Source organism: Oreochromis niloticus, linkage group LG1 (assembly GCF_001858045.2).
Source record: "Oreochromis niloticus isolate F11D_XX linkage group LG1, O_niloticus_UMD_NMBU, whole genome shotgun sequence".
NCBI lineage: Eukaryota > Metazoa > Chordata > Actinopteri > Cichliformes > Cichlidae > Oreochromis > Oreochromis niloticus.
Genome location: NC_031965.2, coordinates 10,627,671 through 10,641,270, shown reverse-complemented (window position 1 = coordinate 10,641,270; position 13,600 = coordinate 10,627,671). Strand labels below are relative to the sequence as shown.

The 13,600-nt window shown below is 38.7% G+C and overlaps 1 protein-coding gene across 2 annotated transcripts in view; it reads left to right on the top strand.

Annotated features, from left to right (window-relative positions):
* Nucleotides 1-4,098: 4,098 nt before the first annotated feature.
* The window catches only part of tspan4a (tetraspanin 4a), a 158,466-nt gene continuing 148,964 nt past the window's right edge, over nucleotides 4,099-13,600 (top strand). Inside the window, exons 1-2 of one of the 2 annotated variants that reach the window (XM_019352761.2) lie at nucleotides 4,120-4,231; nucleotides 10,391-10,415. The gene's annotated coding sequence lies outside the window, so the exon portion shown is untranslated. Of the gene's footprint in view, nucleotides 4,232-10,390; nucleotides 10,416-13,600 lie in introns of both variants that reach the window. The other variant, XM_019352737.2, reaches the window with a different exon arrangement.

The window sequence follows — 13,600 nt, the reverse complement described above, 5'->3', positions numbered from 1 at the left end:
AGAGGAAGGCGTCATCCGGGGCGCGCAGAGACCTGTTGGAGGAAGTGCGCAGAAAAAAAGTTAACTTATAACGTCTGTCTACAGTTTATTTTATACAACACCAAATCTAAAAAATACTTTTCGTTCAGTGGTGGAGAGCTCAGATACTGTTTCTTTCATCTTTCGCAATCTGTTGCATTGGCTCAACCTGTCATAAATAAAAAAAAAAAGTCAACTACTCCCAAATATAGGAGCCAGTTTTCAGACCTGTGTGTACTTTTGATAACCATTTATTCTCCTTACACTTAATTAATTACACTGTAATGCACACCATCATCTTGTGATGTTGTATTATTGTGTTGCAATATTAGTACTTTTGTTTATTTAAAACATATGAATACCTTCTCCATCATTATTGAAGAAATTCTATCTCTTGTGTTGTGTTTCTTTTGGGGTTTTTTTTTTTTTGGCTATATATTTTTTTTTTTTTGCTATAATATTGTCACGGTCCTGGGTCGGTGATCCAGTGGTTTGTGTTCTGTGTTATTATTAATCTTTGATTTCATCATGGTTTATCATTACTAGTCTTTTGGTGTATGGTTTTGTATTTCTCTAGTTCTACTTTGTTTTGTGATTTCTAGTTCTTGGGTTTTGTTCTTGTGCCCCTCATGTAGGTTTAGTTAGTGTAGGTTTAGTTCTGTCTTCATGTTTATTTTCTTGTCTCCCCACTCATTTGTGTCTCATGTCGTAGTTTGTTACTCCTGTTGCTGTGCTCCGTGTTCCCTCCGTTCAGTGTCTCGTCAGTGCCTGTCGTGTATTTCCTGTTTTATTTTGATAGTCCCTGTCCTGTGTGCAGTGTGTCTGGATTTGCTTCCTCTTGTCTCGTTAGGTCTGATTTGTCCCAGCTCTGTTGCCACCTGTTCCCCATCCTCTCGTTGTCCTGCTTGTGTATTTAAGCCCTGTGTTTTTCTCTGTTATTTATCGTGTCGTACCCTCTCCGTGCTGTGTTTTCTCCCTTCGTGTTCCTGGCTTGTTTTCCTAGCTTGTTTCTTAGTTTTTGGCTTCTAGTTTTCATGTTCGAGGTTTTGGTTTGCTTTTTGTCAAGTTTATTTCTTATGAAAAATCTTTCCAGCAATAAAATCCGTCGCTTTAAGTTTCATTCCGCGTACGAATGTCTACAGTATCATACCTGTCAAATGACTGGTGGAAGTATTGTTGAGACTTGCTGTTCACTTTGTATACATCATTTGCATGCATGCATGCATCCATCCATCCATCCAGAGTTTCTTTAGGACAATACTTTATATTAATCCTGTGTATTTATCATATAAGATGATGCACTAGTTATGGTGGACTTATAAGTAGCTAGCATAACCGTTTCTATGGGTTTTACATATTCTAAATTGTTATTCATTTATTTGCTGCCTTATAGTACAAGTTGCTTTGAAATGCTTTGGTGCAATAAAGCGTATTGAAAAAATCACTTACAGACTTGAACTTTTTACCCACTGTGCAGTAACATTTAAACTACTGTGTGAATGATAGAATATTGGATGAAAAGTCTAACCTTTTGAATATTTAATTACACTTTGGGAAGAGAGTCTGCTCTGCACTTTAACAATATGCCATGGTCTTATGTGATTTTGATTGCTTGATTACTTCTGTAACTCCACTGGGCCACCTGTTGCTGAAAATCTTTGAGCCCTCCAGTAACAGCCACCTGTATCTCAGTCTGATTTACAGTAATATGGGAATAATTTCATTTTAGAAACCATTACATTTGGTGTGATTACCCTTCTTGCCTTTCAGCAAATCTGTCTGTATTCAAAAGTAGCACGTCAATCCCCAGGTTTTAGCAGCACAATAATATTGTCGCTTATATTTAATAGCCTGTAGGGCTGCTTGACTGGAAGATTTATATTCTGGGGTACCTCACAGTTGACATGTGATATCAAACCACAAACCACAAATAAAATACATTGAGCATATTTATTGAACAATGGCTACCCCAAGGGCAAATAAAGCTTACATTTTTGCATTTAGGATGTAACTTTTGTGTTTTACCTCTGGTAAAGTCCTTGCTGGACATACATTCATGCTGAAAATAAAAAAGAAAAAATGTATTCACTGGACTCTATATAGAATTTTAAAGGCCTCAGTTAGCAAGTTAAACATTAACTTTCATGACAATATGATCGGAGAAAGGCCAAACATGTATGGTTTGTTTGGAAAGGCTACGCGGATAAAGCTTATTCTCTCTAAGAAGAACATGGCAGCACAGCTTCTGTTTGCAAAGATGCATCTGAGCCAAACCCCAACTCTTCTGGAAAAATGTGCTTTGGACAGATGAGATGAAAGTGGAGATGTTTGGCCATAATGCACAGTGGCACATCTGGCGCAAAACAAACACAGCATGTCTGCAAAAACACAAAATACCACAAAATAGCACAATGGTGGATTGGTGATGGTGTGGGCTTCTCAGAGGATGTGAGCACTTTGCAATTATTGAGTCAACCCTGAATTTATCTGTATACCAAAGTATTTCTAGAGTCGAATATGACAATGATCCCAAGCAGCAAATCAACAGCAGAATGTCTAAAAAAGAAAAATTTTGCAATGGCCCAGTCAAAGTCTAGAACTCTCTACACTGCAAAGAAGAGTGGGCCAAATTTTCTTCACAGCAATGAGAGAGACTGATGAAGTCATAGAAAAAATGGTTACTTCAAGCTATTGCCACTAAAGGTGGTTTTACAAGCTACTGAATCATAGTGTGTACTTAGTTTCAAAGGGCTGCATAGAGTTCTGTGAAAGCTTTCTTTTTCCAATGGCTGCAGGGCTGAAGGAATAAAGGATCAATCTTTATAGAGCTTACATGCAAATTTTTCATCTACACTGTGTGCGAGATCTACTGAGAACACGTGTCCAATTTCTTAAAGTGTAGCAAAAACTACTCGTGATACTCCTCAAAAATGGATCCCATCAGTATTTGAGGGCTGTCACTTAGATACTTGACTTTGAAATATACAACACTTTTTCCACAGGAGCAGACAGCATGTTTGCTAGTTTTGTTTGAGCATTTTTTAAGCTTTCAGCACACTTAATCACAATCTCTCAACCATGTCATTCAGCTTGTGCTGCCATCTTTCAATTTGTCAGCACTTTAGAAAAGAAAAAGTACATCAAATATTTGAACCCCACAGGTGGAGTAGCCTTCAGAGGGTCTGCCTTTAGTGCTGAGCACTTGGAGCCTGTGGTGCAGATGGTCCGCACAGGTTGACTCCTACCGATGTTGGAGATCTTCTGACTTTTGCCATCAGGAGGTCAAAGTTCACATGGGAATAGAGCAAAATTTATTCAAGGTTTCCTGGTGATGTGTCCTTATGACCTCTCTTCTAGCATCAGCGACACTTGTAGTGTAAAAACAGCTTCATTACTCACTGTTCTTTATTTTATGAGAGCTTCGGCCTCTTTACACCCCAGCTCTTCTCCACCTTGGAAGTCAGTGATGTTGAGCCAGAAACCTCCCTTCTGTGTCCTTATTACTGGCGTCACTCGCGAAATGTCTGCATAAATGCTAGATGTTTTGAAATGTCACATCTGACATTTTCATTTAAGTATGAATGAATTTTAATGGGAAATTACTGCCAAGCTTGAGAAATGGTTAAATAGTTAGCAGACATAGTTATGCTGAAAATGTATTGCAAGGCACAGACCCTTTAAATTTCTTTTGATTTGCTTGAGGTTTAAGCTCACTGAAAAAAATATATTTATCAAAACACTGTGAGCTGCGAAAATCAGTGTTTTGCAGGTATCTGATGGAAATATCAGTGTTAGTTGATTTTTTGTTTTTTTAAATCAAGTATTAGCTTGGAAACCATCAATATGTTTGTGCGTGGACAAAAAAATGTCTTTACTTTATGTAGTTATTTGTATTCATCGGATGCTTCTTTGAAATCACCCACTGTGTCAGACCAAATTAGCCCATAAATTACCTGTGGAAATTGTCAGGGGGCGCTCCGCTCCACAAAAGACGATTATTGATTTTCAGTGCTGTAGCGCTAGTGAACACTAGATGTCGCCATTTCGCTGTTCGGCTGTTCGGCGGCTGTCACATGTGCGTCCATGTAAAGAGGGAGAGGGAGAGAGGGCGAGACCGAGTGTGGTTAAGGGACCGACTTGAGAAGTTTTGTCATAGACTGAGTAAAGAAGAGAGACAGCCGTGAGAGAGTGCCGATTGTGAGAGAAGTGAGCGGTAAGTCACTTTTCTTGTCATAACTATTAGGCTCTTACTTTTAACTTCTCCTCTTCTCTGCTACTTTCTATGTTCTGTCGATTTTCTAGCTCCAATAGAGATGTCAGTGACCTTATTATAGAGATTTAACGTTGATAAATAGGAAGCTTTCATGGGCTGAGGTTGTCTAATTAGAGGGTATAACCGTATTCTGGTCCCGTTTATCTTGTGTGAATTGTTTAATGAACGTTGCACTCCGTTTACTTAAAGGTGGGATTAGATTAATCATACTTGAGCTCACTCATCACCAGTAAGGAAAAAAAAAGCCCTCTTTCTAACACTGGCCTGTCTGTTTTTAATACTTGTGAGCTACTGTCCATACTAGCTCTCCTGTATGTTATGACTGTGGAAATCTGGGGATGTGTGAGGATGGAGCTCTCTGATTGGCAGAGGAAGGTTTTCCTGGGCCTCGATGAAAGAGACAAAAATAAACTTGTGGAGAAGAACAACATTTCGAAATACCAACCATTCCTGAAGCTATCCCCTCCCATTAGTTTTCCTTTTTTTTCTCCATGTGGGGTTACAGGAACTTAAGGCCTCGCTAACTTCTCAAAGCTGTGGCTGGGCTGGCAAAGTGCAGAGGAATTCCCTGCCATACAATACAACCCTTATGTTAGGTTAGCAGAGAGCTTAAATCCTCCCATATGAAGCTGCCCCAGTATTCATGTGGCACATTAAACATTAAACTCAACTGAGATTGAGTTAAATTGCTTCTGGAAATCTAGTCTAAAACAGGAGATAATCTTGTACCTCTGGGCCCCATCTTGTGTTATTCTTACTGCTTGAAAAAAACCATATACATTTTGTGCCAAAAAGTCACACATGTAAATAAACATTATTATAGAGCGAGAAAAGCAATTTTATGCGCACAAACAGATACCACACTGTTGTTGTGACCACAATCCAATGCAGCTACAAGACTTTTAAATAGGAAAAATCTGTGCTAGAAAAAACTCCCACTCTTTATAGAGCTGCTGTGCTAAACAAACATGGATCTGAAGCTCATTTTCTTCCTTTTAGAGTTGCTAGTTAGTGTTACGCAGACCTTTAAACTACTGCCCACATCTTTAAAAAAACAAAACAAAACAGATTAAACACTGTAATATACACCCATGCAGCTGCCAGTTATTCCAGTAGGTACACCTCTGTATAAAGCCCTGTTACCTTCACGAAGACTATCATATTCAAACTGTATTGACCGAAGTGTTCATGCATACTGTGCGCTCGCTCGGAGGCTGCAGTTTGTTGACATTGACTGGCTTTTCAGTTATTTCTCCAAACTGATATAAATGCCAAGGATGGAATATTAGAAACACAAAATGCAACATAATGCTATTCAAAAGCAGCACAAACTGACCTAAATCATGGCTGTATCTGCCATGGTCAAGCTTTCTGTGAGCTCACGATTTGTTCCTTTGGGTTTAGAGATATGATTTATGTTCTAGCTCTCTATCCTTTCAGTAGAATATTATTTCCTCATGACTGAGTTTCCCTTTGTTTCCAGTCTGTGGAAACATTAGGGTATGTGATATTTAGTTTTCATTTTTTGTGCTACCTCTCTGTCTCAATAGTATCTCGTCCTGTGCACACTATGTTCTGTTTGGCTTCTTCTTGTTTCCTCAGTCAGATTCTGTTCAGCTGGTCTCCCTGGTGTTCCCCACCCCCTTAATTACCTGGTGTGTCATATTGTCTGAGTCTCTCTCTGTTCTTTGTTGTGTTCAGTTTCCTCCTTATAGTCTAGTTCCTGGTTTTTCCTCACCTGAGTTCGTATTATGTGTTTTTTGGTAATGTAAGTTTAGCACTAGTGATGGTGTGATGAAGCCCTGTGAATGTGCTGAATCTTTCCAGCCAATTCCTTTGCCAAAACAAAGATCACACGAAGCCCTGTTCAACAGCTCATGTGGAAGTACTGACATCTCCTGATGATTTGATGTACAGCAGCCCTGCTGTGATAATACATGTGGGCTATATACCAGTGGGTATGTAAATGTGATGATGTATCAATTGCAGAGTACCCATATGATGTCCTGTGCATCATTTCAGAGAAAACTTTGGTCACGTGATATTCTGAAGGACAATAGAGGCCTCGACACGGGCATGATTTGAATGTGCCACATAGATTTTGGGGCTTCATTGTCAGACGTAACAGAACTGTCCAGCATTGTACACTGTAAAATGTAATATTGTGTTTAATTAAAAATATTAAATAGGCTGAACTCAATTTTTATCAAATTGTTATTAGAACTCAATTTAAATAAGTTACCAGTACTTTTTATGCAAAAACGCTGATAAACTCCATTTATTTGAGTTGTCTTAACTTAGAAAAACTAAGTAAGCTGGAAGTTTTGCTTCTCAGTGCGGAAGGATGAAAGATGTGTTTTGAAAATGCCACGTGACTACCGTCCTCCTCCCTCTCGGATCAGTCCGCATGTTCACGGTGCATTTTTTATGGAATATGTTGAGCAAACCTGGAGAAGCGTCAGCTCAAGATATTATTGTTGTCATTGCTGTGGATCTTTACCTGATACACTGACTTGGTGAGTAAATGTTTACTCTTATTCAAACTGATTTTGTGGCTTCTCTTAGTTTAGCACTAGGTTTAAAATCTTGCTAGCTAGTTAGTGTTAGCCTAGCGTTGCTGCTGCCGCTGGGCTCGTCTTACTTAAAAATTAACACCACAGCCTTAAAAACCTTACATGAAACTATGTGGTGAAATTTTCTGTTGATTGTTTGAAATAAATAAGTGAGATAAGAGCCCAGACAAAATTCTTCGGGAGGTGCAGCCGTTAGGGGTGGGGGGTGGATAACAGAGCTCTCCGAAAACGTGGAAGCACTTTTGCAAATATGTGATATTTTGATAAATTAAGTAGATATTTGAGCATTACATAGCTACATTGTCGCCTGAAAATATCTTAAAAGGTTATTTTGTGACCCAGAAAGGGTAGTCTGGGGAAAAGGAGGATCGCATTTGTCGGCCACGGTTGTCGGAGCCTGTGCGTACTTGTAAGCGCGGCAATGGCAGAGGAGCGCCGCTGAAAAACTTATTACTTTTTCTGGGTCACAAAATAAACTTTTAAGATATTTTCAGGCGAGAATGTAGCTGTGTAAATTTCAAATATCTGCTCGATTTATCAAGACATCACATATTTGCAAAAATGCTCCGACGTTTTCGGAGGCGTCTTTTTTTTTTTCATGCTTTGTGGCAGCTTTAGAACATCTGTGGCATCTATTAATGTCAAATCTAGCCTTTATTTAACAACATAAGCAAACTCTATGTTACAATGGTTGCACAGCCATTAAGGATCAAATCAGTTTCTGAAAAATGTTCTGTTTTTTCTCCCTCTGCTTGCTTCTTACTGTCTTTGAGGCTCGGGACCAGCACTCCTGCTGTTGGACAGAAAGACATCAGTAAGTATTTTGGTTTTCCAATATATTAGCAACTGTCAGTGACATTTATATTAATCAGGCTGAACTTTAATCATACTTTAGATCAGCCTGTTTTACTTGTTGTTTTATTTGTGCTTTGGTTTGGGGAAGTTGTTTCTTTACTGATCTTTTCCTGTCTTCTGTTGTTAGACTTGAGATATGACTGCACTATGCTGTTGCTGGTGACCACAGTTAATTCTACAAGACATGCTGTGTAAGTAAACAAACAACAACAGTTTGGTCTGCATTTCTTGAAAGATCACATCCCCCAAACTTAGTTTAGAGGGTCTACACTGTATATAGTGAAGTCTGCAAGTTTTCTAACAGCAAAATCTGTTTTGTGCCCAAAATCATTTTGCACATCATTGGAATGAAAGTTATTGGTAAATGGCCTGTATTTATATAGCGCTTTTCTGGTCCCTAAGGACCCCAAAGCGCTTTACATATCCAGTCATTCACCCATTCATACACACATTCACACACTGGTGATGGCAAGCTACGTTGTAGCCACAGCCACCCTGGGGCGCACCGACAGAGGGGAGGCCATGTTTGCATAGCCCTTTTTTAAAATGATGCTTTCATGACATTATTGTGTGTTGGGTGGTGGTCAGGGTTATCCAGACTGACAATTTGGGACATTGAATGTCACCTCTCCGGTGGGGAGGGAGCCTGAGATTGTCTAAATTGGAGTCTGTTTTATACCAAATGCAGAAAAAAATGTTTTAAGAAAGCAATTAAGTTCATGTTCCAAAAAATATGATTGTTTGCTTGCAGGACAACAGGAGAGATGAGTCCTCCGTCACAGATGGTGTGGTCAGTGAAGATGGTCGCCTGCAGGTTCAAGCTCATTGCATCTCCAACCCACATCCACTGCCACTGTACTTAAGGGAAGTTAAAGACTTTCTTCTGCACTTACATTTGGATCACCTCGATCCATGACAGTCATTCAGGCAGTAATGCCTGGACTGGAAACAAGCATCCTTAAAATAATACAACATTCCAGCTCATGTGTTGGAATGGAAAACAAATGTGTTGTTTAAATTAGAGACTGCACTTGTGACAGAACAACAAATATTTTATTTTGATTATATAAGTAATGTAAGTACAAAACAAACTTGTGGTAGGCCTAAACTTATTTTCAGAATAATTAAATCTGAGACTTTGTTTCATTGTAAGATTATAACAGTGATGGCAATATAATTGTTTGTTGTTCAGCAGAACAGTGTCCAGTATGTTGGCTGTTATACTTTGTTGTGTTTGAAAATAAAAGTTGGGCTGATTTTAACATCATTACAAAAATTGTTGTTAATTATTTTTAAAAATATTCATGGTACCACAAATTGTTTTTTCATTTAGTTGAACTTAACATGTTTGTCAGTAGGTAAACAATTAGTATTGTACAGTCAGAAATATCAAGTTATTGTTAATACTGCAAGTCTGCAGTATTATGTCTGTTAGGACAACTAATGTATAAGTTGTCCTAACAGTCATCTTAAGTAAGCTTTACTTAGTTTTTTTGAGGCAACGAGTTTCCATAATTTTTACTACTTAATACTGCAAGTCTGCAGTATTAAGTAGTAAAAATTATGGAAACTCGTTGCCTCAAAAAACTAAGTAAAGCTTACTTAAGATGACTGTTAGGACAACTTATACATTAGTTGTCCTAACAGTCATCTTAAGTAAGCTTTACTTAGTTTTTTTGAGGCAACGAGTTTCCATAATTTTTTTGAGTTCTGGGAACTAACAAGGCTGTACAGTGTACTCAAAATGAGTAAGTTGCCCTAACTTGGTCATCTTACGTAAACTTGATCCAATTTTTTTGAGTTCTGGGAACAAATGAGCTTGTACAGAGTACTCAAAGTAAATAAGTTGTCCTAACTTAGTCATTTTTAGCTAAGCTTTACTCAATTTTTTTGAGGCAACGAGTTTCCATAATTTTTTTGAGTTCTGGGAACTAATTAGATTTTACAGTGTAGCTGCCTTTAAGTTCATCCCTCATTTTCGAGTCCTGCATTTTGGTCTTACTCTGCTGCCACAAAGCCGTCCCTGACAATATCGTGAAGAAGCTAATGCGATGCCTTTGTCCTGTCCTCTTCTGATAATCATTCCAGCACCTAACTTAAATCCAAAATGCAAACACTGCACTCACTGCCCACTTAATTAGATACTTGTTTCCAGTACCAAGTTGACACTCTCCTGTACACATCTCAAAGGTCTATTGGACTGAAATCTGGTGACTGTGAAGGCCATTTAACTACAGTGAAGTCATTTTCATGTTCATGAAACCAGTTTGAGATGATTTGATCTTAGACATATCCTGCTGGAAGCAACCATCAGAAGATGGTACACTGTGGTCATAAAGGGATGGAGATGGTCAGCAATAGTGCTTAGATAAGCTGTTAAACAATGCTCAGTTGGTACTGAGGGACTCAAAGTATGCCAATACAATGTTCCCCACATCATTTCACGACGACCAGCCTAAACAGTTTATACAAGGCAAGATGGATTCATGCTCTTACATGGTTTATGCCAAATTCTGACCCTACCATCTGAATGTTGTAGATGTTGAGATGCATCAGATCAGCAAATGTTTTTCCAATCTTCTGTTGTCCAACTTCTGTGAGCTTGTGTGAATTGTAGCTTCTGTTCCAGCTAACTGGATGTTTTCTCTTTTTCTGACCATTCACTCTACAGAAATTGTGTGAGAAAATCCAAGAAGGTAAGTAGTTTATGAAACAATCAGATGAGCCCACCTGGCACCAACAGCCACCTTTTCACCACCTTTCTTCCCCATTCTGATGCTTGATTTGGACTTTCATAGGTCATCTTGACCATGTCAACATGCCTAAATGACTGAGTTGCTGCCATGTGATTGGCTGATTAGGTGTTTCCGTCAATGAGCAGTCGAACAGGGATACGTAAAAAAGTGGCCAGTGAGGGTGCGTTTTTTCAGTGTTAATGAAAATAATGCGTATAATATGAATCAGGCTGATTGCCAAAATGCATACTTCAAGTTTGTAAATGTGGTAACAAATACAAGAGATAAGACAAACTTTTGAACAAACATATTAAACAGGCAAATCCTCAGCAAATTGCGTGATCAGTAAATCTACCGGCATGTTTTGGACACTTTTTCCCTTTTAGAAAAAAGGAAAAAATGTTATGCTTACATTCTTTATGCAGCCTAATGACTGCTGCTCATGGAATCTCCTGCTTTTACCCATCTCACAGTGACAGTCAGTCAGGCTACCTTAACATATTCCAGGATGTGCACAGAGTTAAAAGAAGTAAGCAGCTTCCTTTCCCCAGTGTGTCCTCACACATTTCATCAGCTCCAGCATGGCTAAACTGATGAACTGATGGCTCTGGACAGTTGGCAGCTGCCACCCCACTGTTTACGTTTAGCCTGCAAAAAGTGTCCAAGACCAAAGCTGCTCTCTCCATTTAGAATCTTCAATTTGACATTTCTCTCTGTCTGCATTTCCCTCACTGCTTTACGGCGCACATGGCACCTAGCTCCGACTGGAGCTGTGAAAATGTGTTTGGGAGAGGAGGTGCTGAGCACTTTCTTTAATAGTCACAGTTGGTGATGTTTGCCCAACTCTGGCTCTGTGATCGACTTGTGGGCTTAGGTGTGGCTGCTCCCTGGATAATTGCCCTGAACACTGGCTGTACTGAAGGTGTATGGAACAAGGCTGCATTGTACTGCCGCCTGCAGCTCTCTGTGTGTGTGCATGTGTGCACTGCTCTGTTCTAAATTCACTTTACCAATTTTCCCTCAGTTTTATGTTCCTTCACTGCAGCTTTTTTTTCTTTTTCCCAGATTTCAGCTGGTCCTCTCCAGCTTTTTTCCCCTAGTATATTTTATTCCTGCAGTTTTCAGCTCTGTGTTCTTATAGTGCACTTTTCTCCCGCCCTGCAAAAAGAAAAAAGAGCCAAGAAGCACAGCACTAAATACTCAGTATTATGCTGAATATAGGTAACATGCAAGGCGTTTCCTGTGTGTCTGATTGTAATCTTTGCTCCTGCAAGGAAACAAGATATTGCTTGATATCAGGAAGGAAAAAATGGGACGTCTTGGGTAAATCAAGGTGAAGCAGAGCAAAAACCGTGTTTCAAAAAAAAAGAAAAAGGTTATTATTCAGAATAATAAACGCTAATAGTAAGCAACACAGCAGACTATTGAATTATATCAGAGCAAATTATAAATTGCTATGATAAGGCCAGTATAAATTAATTATTGGGCCAAACAGGCACACTACTAGATAAGATACAGAGACATTAAACTTTAATGGCCTTGATGGGTTTAACTAAGTAAAGGCAGCAGAAAGTATTTAAAAATACTCTTACATTTCACCTTTTTGGTTGTGGTAAATACACAAATTCTTAACCTTTTTAAAAAGTATATAAGCCATGTATATTTCCATGATGTATTCTGGCCACTCAAAATGCATTTCAGTGAAATACTGATAATCACAACTGTAGGACGTGGCTCTTTAAAATGATTTTATTGTACATATTTAAAAATCCCTGCAAAGACAGCAGGTGTAAAGGTGATGGTGGAACAAATAGTCAAATTCTTTCCTTACATTTTAATGACACGTTGATAACTAGAGTCATCTGCACTTAAATACCAAACCTAAAAGTAACATTATGACAAAACCTAGCTGGTGCTTTCATTCTTGGTTCCCTTCACTGGTTTCCAGTGAAATTCAGAATTTATTTTAAAGTGTTATTAATAAAATATAAAGGCCTACATGCTGAGACCTCAAACCAGCAGTTGGCCTCTCGGATCATCTGATCAGGGTCTTTTAACTGTTCCACGCTCTTTATTGAAAATCCAGAGGAAGCCACAAGGTTGCAGCTTTTAAACTTGGGAACAGCCTTCCTAAGCCAGGATGCCTGAATCAGTGGTTTCTAATCTGTGATGATGTGAGTATGTAGGAATGAATGTGAGGCCGTATGCGTGACTGTGTGTCTGTATGTTGGGACCAAGCAGACGATGTTTTTGGTAGAATCTGTCAGTCTGTAACCACGATAGCTTTAAAGGTTTTTATTGAATTTTGATAAAACTTTGTAGAGGTGTAGATTGGGGTCAAGTGTGGTGTTTATTTTCAACATATTAAAAGTATGGCATAAAGTACATTAAAGTACATTTGACCTCCGATCTCATGTTTGCGTTTCACATCTGCCTTTCTTTGAAGTTGACCCCAAATGCGTTAACTTTTACTGCGCCACAAACTTCTTAAAGTAAAAAACAAAACAAAATAAATATATGGAAAATACAGTAATGTTGCCTTAAAAGTAAATAAGTCCCAGAGAGTGAGCTGCCTTGGCAGCAGGCTGCACTCTCTGAGTGCTTCTCATCTTTAAAATGTGGCTTTATCCAAACTTTGAAGCACTTTGTAACTGTGTGTTTTAAAATGTTTAAACAGATCCTGAAATGGGGAGGGTGTGGCTTCTTATATGATGTGAGGCGAGTGAGCCACGTGATGTGCAGCACTTTAGCTCACAGGCTTTGCTCTGATTTATGTTGCATTTATATTATTGCAAAATAAAAAACAGCACCTATTGTACGTAATGCTTACAGTCCTGGCATGGTGCTGAACTTGTAGCCTATCAGTATTACTTCTAGTGTCATTTGTTAAAAGTGTCTTGAACAGCAGCCAGTGTGTAACACTCTTGTTCATGTTTGTGGTGTTGTTGGTTCTTTAACTTTGTTACTTTCTGTGGAGAAGACACAAGTCATAATATAGCTATGCAAACCAGCAGTAAGCCTAGAGGTAAACAGAGTGTTGAAAGTGCTTGAAGCTACTTCTACTAGTTAAAACTTCTACTACTACTTATGCCCTTCTTGTTCTTTTATTTTTTGTGTTATTGTTGTTGTGGTACGGAGTTGTGGCA